Source organism: Denticeps clupeoides, unplaced genomic scaffold (assembly GCF_900700375.1).
Source record: "Denticeps clupeoides unplaced genomic scaffold, fDenClu1.1, whole genome shotgun sequence".
Taxonomy (NCBI): domain Eukaryota; kingdom Metazoa; phylum Chordata; class Actinopteri; order Clupeiformes; family Denticipitidae; genus Denticeps; species Denticeps clupeoides.
This window is the reverse complement of record NW_021629924.1, coordinates 42,353-50,061: the sequence shown is the minus strand read 5'-3', so window position 1 is coordinate 50,061 and position 7,709 is coordinate 42,353. Positions and strand designations below refer to the sequence as shown.

The window sequence follows — 7,709 nt, the reverse complement described above, 5'->3', positions numbered from 1 at the left end:
AGAAAAGATCTGTCTGGTGGTGGTGGACGCGTCTCAGGGACGCTTCATGTGGAGTTATTCATTTAAATATGTTCTACACTACAAATAAAAAATCGATTAAAAAGGTAATTAATTAGACATTTTGCAAAGTATTTGTGGGTCCATCACTTTGGGTTCACAATTTTCAGTCTGGTAAAGGAGACTCCTTTTTCATTTTTTTGCCATGACAAATTTGTCAAGCTTGTGTTCTCTTGGACTCGACTGACCTGAGAGTTTTCCTTTCTGATTGGGACATTCCTGAAAAAGAAGACAAGATGGGAAAAGTTAATATCCGCACTACCGCAACCACAGGAATAAAACTCCATGTCATGTCCTACAACACATTTACAGAAATGAATAGAAAGAACGAAGTGACTGTTTAATCGTTATTTGTACTTCTGGAGAGGAGGGACTACCCTGAAGATGAAGTGTAATGAAGTTTTGAAGGGGGCGGAGCTCGTCGTTTTTACAGCGTGAAAGTGGGCGTCGCTGTGACTGTGACCACTCCCACTGCCGGGAGGAGGGAGAGCAGGAACGGAGGGCTGATGGGTCTGGGTAAGCACTGGAATGTAAAACGGGCCGGTCCACGTCAGACCAAATCTATATGGAGCGTTTCCAGAGCTGATTAAACATATCCTGCTCGAAGTTTTCACTCGGAGAAATATGATATAAACAAGGATAAAAATAAAAGGCCCACAGATTTATTAAGGCGCCTTAACATGAGTCACGATGACGCGTTCTGCATAATTCCACACACATTCCTCAACAGGAAGTGGGTCTGCAGCTACATGAAGCTAAATTTACAGCCCGAACCTCCGAGCCAAATATCGATGTCAGACCCCTGCAGAGACACGTCTCGCATGTCTCAAGTCCTCCACTATAACACAATAGTGTTATGAGCTCAAAGTGAATGTTCTTTCATTAGAATGATCTTTACATTTCTTACAGTCCATCGTTACGGGGACAGTCCCCCTGGAGACACTCAGGATTAAGTGTCCTGCTCAGTAAGTGGGGTTTGAACCTGGGTCTTCTGGTTCATAGGCGAGTGTGTTACCCCACTAGGCTACTACCAGCCTCACTGTGAGAACTGTGATGCCCATTTCTATCAGAACCAACATGGACTTCTAGTCCCTTTTCTACTGGACCAGACAACATGAGCCAGCCTGCACTCCCAGCAGTTTTGGAGACGCTATAACCCAGCTGTCTGGCTGTGACATTTTGCTCCTTGTCAAAGTCGCTCGAGCCCCTACCCTCATACATTTTTAATACTTCCAACGCATAAAACTTCAAGGACAAAATGTTCACTTGCCGGCTAACATTTCCCACCGACTGCAACAAGATCCTCATTGTAATTCACGTCCCCTGACGTGATGTCGGGTCAGAAATATGCAGAATCACTGCAGTCCAATAGTCCAGGGACTATATGGACTAGACCTGCGATGTAAACTTGGCAAGAGGATTTAATTATACCGGCCCCCGAAGTCACGTCCCCTGCACGAAACCACGCCCACTCGCGGCCTGAGCAGTAGTTTTGGGCGGTACAGCTGAATACAGAAAATTTGATATAATTACTCGCATCGTACAAATACCTCGTACTTTACTGGCCTTATGGGTGAGACAAAGTCCACTTTCAGTAGAATATGTTGATGTATCGGAAAAAAGTTCTTGCTGCAGCGCTTTTGCTACGGACACGTCATTTTTCAAAATGGTTACATTTAAAATTACAAATACATTTAAATTACAAATCAAATTATATGCCACAATCTCTCTCTCTCTCTCTCCCTCTCTCTCTCTCATATATATATATATATATATATATATATATATATATATCTTTTAAAAAGATGACAGGGACTCCTGATCAGTTTCTGAACACAATGAACAGCTGATTCTGTGGATATTCTAAATATGTTCTGCAGACTCCCGCGCCTCTTGGCCTTGTGGACGGTCTGTGGGCCGATCGTGGAACGCCATACACCCTGACGTCAGGCCCACATCTGGAGAACATCGCACTGCCATAAAACACCAAACGGCTTCCTAAGTGCAGAGTAAACATGTATGGGTGCCAGCTGATGACACACAGCACGCACCTTTTATATTGTTATTAGCCTTTGTGAAGTTCTATCAAATGAATACAGACACAAAAGTGGCAATAATCTTGCCAGAAAGGTACTAACTGCTATTTTGCATTAATTTGTGATGTTACTATGGTTACAATAAAAGACACAGGTTTAAGCATTATGAAATTTTAACCCAGAGCAGCCAGCCAATCACATCCGTCCATCACCTATGACCCAGAAGAGCACAAACTACCATTGTGTCCCTGAGCAGGATACTGAACCCTGAGTGTCTCCAGGGGGACTGTCCCTGTCACTACTGCCTGTAAGGCGCTCTGGATATGGGCATCTGGTAAATACTGTAAATGTAAATCTGTGTGTGTGTGTGTGTGTGTGTGTGTGTTCACTACAGCCACGATCAGCCTCCCCATCTGGAGCCCAGTCCAGAGCTCGGCGCTCATTTGCGGGCAGCGCCTGGTGTTCCCTCGCTGGAAAGATATTTATTACACTAATTAAAGGATATAAAAGAGGGGGGAGGTGGGTGTGAGGGGCGGGGACGGGGACGGGGCGGGGCTCTGGTGTTTCTGCAGAAACTTAAACGGGAAAGACAACAAGCCACGCGGCTGAGAGTGATGAGTGACAGGGTGTCCTGTCCGGTCCAGTCCTGTCCTGTCCTAACTGAAACCGGTAATAAAACAAGCCACGCGGCTGAAAGTGATGAGTGACAGGGTGTCCTGTCCGGTCCAGTCCTGTCCTGTCCCACCTGAAAACCGGTAATAAAACAAGCCACGCGGCTGATGAGTGATGAGTGACAGGGTGTCCTGTCCGGTCCTGTCCTGTCCTAACTGTAAAATGGCAAATGTAAATTCCATTTTGTTTTATTCCTCCGTCCCTCCCTGTGACTGTCCACTTCACGGTGCGTCTACACAGCAGGCGTAGCTAGTAAACGTGTTGGGATCATGTATGTGATGCAGTGAGAGCGGAAGCTCACCCCGGTGGAGACAGAGGCGTCGGCGGTCGCTGAAGACGCCCGTTTTGTCTACGGACCCGGTGGCCCTCTGTAAGCTGTAAACGACATTTTTTCCATTTGTTGGCGAGCAAGTTGCGTACAAGAGATAATTCAAGTTCTGAGACGCTGTGTAAACCGAACCCCCACATTTCAAAAGGTGAAGAAATGCGAAACATTCCTGCACTTGAACTCGGGTAAGTGTTTCTCCAATTAAAAGCCGAATGAAAGGTCGCGGCGCCGCTTTTTCACGCGTGCTGAAACCTTCGGCACTTCCAAGGGACCCCTCGGGGCGCACAACTCAGCCCAACTACGGGCCATTGTGTCCTCTGTTCTGGTCCCGCCGCGAGATCACACACACAGGAAGAGCAGAGGGGAGGGGCCGCCATTGTTGGGCCTCATCTGATCGATGGTGAGTGGACTCCCCAGGGCGACTCTCATGTGAGGGGGGCCGCCAGGCTCATGCATTTGAAAGGCGCGTGTTTATTTTAAAAATGCAAATGCCGCCCACCTCAAAGAGCGCGGCGCCGCGCCTCCCGCAACAATGGCGGCCGTGCTGGAGAGGAAGCGTTACGTTCTACTCCATCACACGCACACACACAAGAGAACTAAAAAATAGACACCGCAAAATGTGTCTATTTGGGATGAAAATTTTTTTCTTTCAGTCAAATTTGACAAGTGATGAGGACATAACACACACACACGGCATGCTACAATGCATGCTTATCCCCCCCCCCCCCCCCCCCACACACACACACACGGCATGCTACAATGCATATTCACCCCTACATATGAAAATGGACAAATATAGAAAAAATACATTAAAATGCTAATAAAAAAGTGTTTTTGTTCTAATTGTTTTACTTTCAGTCAAATTTGACAAGTGACGAGGACATAAAGAAAGACACACACACACACGGCATGCTACAATGCATATTCACCCCTACACACACACACACACACACAGCTCGGATGTGGACGGCCCTGTAAACTCAGCTTCACTCTCTCCGCAGCTTTGTTTACCAGCGGGATTAAACGGTGAAACACCCACCCGAGGCGTGCGGCGGGGCCACAGATCTCCGCCCGGCGCCGGGGGGGGGGGACAAGCCGCCGCCCCTCGCTCCGCCCACCTCTCCCCGGCCCTCGGAGTCGAGGAGCAGGGAGGGAGGGAAGGTTAATGTGCCCACTTTCATCTCCATCGAGAATTCATTTACATTTGAGATAAAGAGGCGCCCTGTTTCTGGTATGTGAGGGTGAAGTAATGGAGGGAGGACGGGAGAGGAAGTGGATATAAAGCCCCTCTGCTGCCGTACACTGGGAACCAGATGAAAGGTGGTGGTGGGAGACAATAAGAAAGAAGGATCTCAGCGTGCGCCATTCTACTGAGACATGGGCACCAAACATGCTGTCCAAACTTTCAAAAGCTTTATCTTTATGCATTATTCATTAATTATTGCCTCTTTATAGATCAAAAAGGTATTTCCTTACTTTAAAGTTTTATAAATCATCGTTTTCAAATGCTCAGCATGTCTGCACTTTTTTTTTTTTTGCCTCTTTTTATTTCAATTTTTAAGCATGTGTACATCTTGAAAAATTAAACTACTTTTTTAATTCAAGTAGTCTTTCCCTGATGTTGGCTATATGTTTGTAATGGTTGTTGTAATGGTTTTTTTTGTATTTTCTTTGATTGCGTTAAACTAAAAAAATTTGGACACTTTTGCAATTTGGACACTTCTGGGATATGAATCTTGTAAAAATGACATATGCATGTAATTAATCTGGAATAAAGAAATGGTGGGTGGAGCAGCTCCCTGTCGCCGTTACCTGACTGAATCCGGACGGCCGCCTCCTCTCGCTCTCTCCTGATGTGCTTCACATTCTGCCGGGCGGAGTACCCCCTCCAGGCTGCAGAGAGGGGGAGAGGGATGGCGTACCTACTGATCAATCATGAAACGGGACCTTACTTCAAACCCCGGGGAGGGCCAGGTGGAAGCACTTACACCCCCTGCTCCCCCCCCGCCAGCTCCCACACAAACAAGAAGGTCTCAGTTCTGCGCCGGGACTTCCGAGGGCTTATTACCCCCTCCACTCAAGAGCCCGACCAGCATTTCTACCCCCCAGGGTCCCGGGCGAAGAACTGGAAATTACCCCAGCGGGCCAGAGGTGGATGGGCCTGAATGGGGGTCTCTGATCAAACTCTTGTCCTTTGCTATTGTTGTCCCCCCTACACCTACTGTTACAGTCTCAGGGGCCACACCTGCTTCCCACACAAAACAGCCTTTATACACACACACACACACACACACACACACTGCTGACCCGCCTGGATGAGCGTGGCCCCTCGGTGCCTCCTGTCCCTCTGGCGGCGGTAGCGCCGCGCCCCCAGCCAGCCCCTGGTGTAGGCCTGCATCAGCACCACGCGGCCGATCACGCCGCGCAGCAGCAGGTTCAGCTGCTCCACGTGGTAGTACTTGAGGAACACCTGTCACACAGACACTTGACGTCACCTCCCGGCGAACGGGTGGCCGACAAAGCTGGCGGGTGCGGAGCGCCGGGCTTTGAACCTCTCCACAAGCTTGATGCCCTGCCAATCTGTTCAATTACAATCACAGGGAACGCGGCGCGGCGGCGCTACAGCTTTCATTTCACCCGTCTTCTTTACTTTTCCTGGCACTTCACGCCACGATGAAAAAGAAAAGGAATCAAAGACGAGCCGTTGTTTTGTATGCAGCCGAGCGGCGGGGAAACGGCTCTTTCATACGGACTCTGGGCTTCAGCGCAACTGACCCGTCTGAGCCAATCAGAGGTGTTCGTACCTTCGTCCTGCCCAGAACCCAGCTCTCCAGTTTAGTTTGTTGCAGGATGGCGCTGACGTTCTCTCGAATGGGTTCTGGCATCTGGTGAGCCCTGAAGGGTGAGGTAGTAATATCTGAAAAAAAGGTAAATATACATCTAGAAATATAGATCTAGTTTGGTCTCTTTCAATGTCATTCCCTATCCATAATTAGGGTTACATTTACAGCATTTACCAGACGCCCTTATTCAGAGCGACTTACAGTCAGTAGTTACAGGGACAGTCCCCCCCCTGGAGGACACTCAGGGTTAAGTGTCCTGCTCAGGGACACAATGGTAGTAAGTGGGATTTGAACCTGCGTCTTCTGGTTCATAGGCGAGGGTAGGCTACTACCACCCTCTATACCACCTAGTACCCGCTAGGTTACTACCGCCCTCTATACCACCTAGTTACCCGCTAGGTTACTACCGCCCCTCTATACCACCTAGTTACCCCACTAGGCTACTACCACCCTCTATACCACCTAGTTACCCACTAGGTTACTACCGCCCTCTATACCACCTAGTTACCAACTAGGTTACTACCGCCCTCTATTACACCTCGCTACCCGCCCTCTATTACCACCTAGTTTACCCACTAGGCTTACTACCACCTCTATAACCACCACATTTACTCACTCGGCTACTATCGCCCTCTATACCACCTAGTTAGCCAATAGGCCGACACTACCACCCTCTTATACCACCTGTTACCCACTAGGCTTACTACCACCATCTATTGCTTACCTAGTTACCCACTCGTCTACTTACCACCCCTCTATACCACCTAGTTACCCCTAGGTTACTACCGCCCTCTTATACCACCTACCCACTAGGCTAATAACCACCCTTCTATACCAATAGTTACCCACTAGGCTACTACCACCCTCTATACCACCTAGTTACCCACTAGGCTACTTACCGCCCTCTATACCCCTAGTTACCCACTAGGTTCCTACGCCCTCTATACCATCCACCTTTACCCGGCTACTACCCACACCTCTATACTACCTAGTTACCCACTAGGCTACTACCACCCTCTATACCACCTAGTTACCCACTAGGTTACTACCGCCCTCTATACCACTAGTTACCCACTAGGCTACTACCACCCTCTATACCACCTAGTTACCCGCTAGGTTACTACCACCCTCTATACCACCTAGTTACCCACTAGGTTACTACCACCCTCTATACCAACCTAGTTACCCACTAGGCAACTATCGCCCTCTATACCACCTAGTTACCCACTAGTCTACTACCACCCTCTATACCACCTAGTTACCCACTAGGCGACTACCACCCTCTATACCACCTAGTTACCCACTAGGCTACTACCACCCTCTATACCACCTAGTTACCCACTAGGCGACTACCACCCTCTATACTACCTAGTTACCCACTAGGCTACTTCCGTCTCCTATACCACCTAGTTACCCCCTAGGCCACTACCGCCCCTCTATACTACCTAGTTACCCACTAGGCTACTACCACCCTCTCTACTACCTAGTTACCCACTAGGCTACTACCGCCCCTCCTATACTACCTAGTTACCCACTAGGCTACTACCCCCCCTCTATACCACCTAGTGACCCACTAGGCTACTACCGCCCTCTATACTACCTAGTTACCCACTAGGCTACTACCACCCTCTATACCACCTAGTTACCCACTAGGCGACTACCACCCTCTATACTACCTAGTACCCACTAGGCTACTTCCGTCCTCTATACCACCTAGTTACCACTAGGCCACTACCGCCCTCTATACTACCTAGTTACCCACTAGGGCTACTA

At 48.7% G+C, this 7,709-nt stretch overlaps 1 pseudogene; it reads right to left on the bottom strand.

The window, feature by feature from the left end:
* Positions 1 to 134: 134 nt before the first annotated feature.
* LOC114777389 (myosin-IIIb-like) overlaps positions 135 to 7,709 on the bottom strand; it is a 45,003-nt pseudogene continuing 37,428 nt past the window's right edge.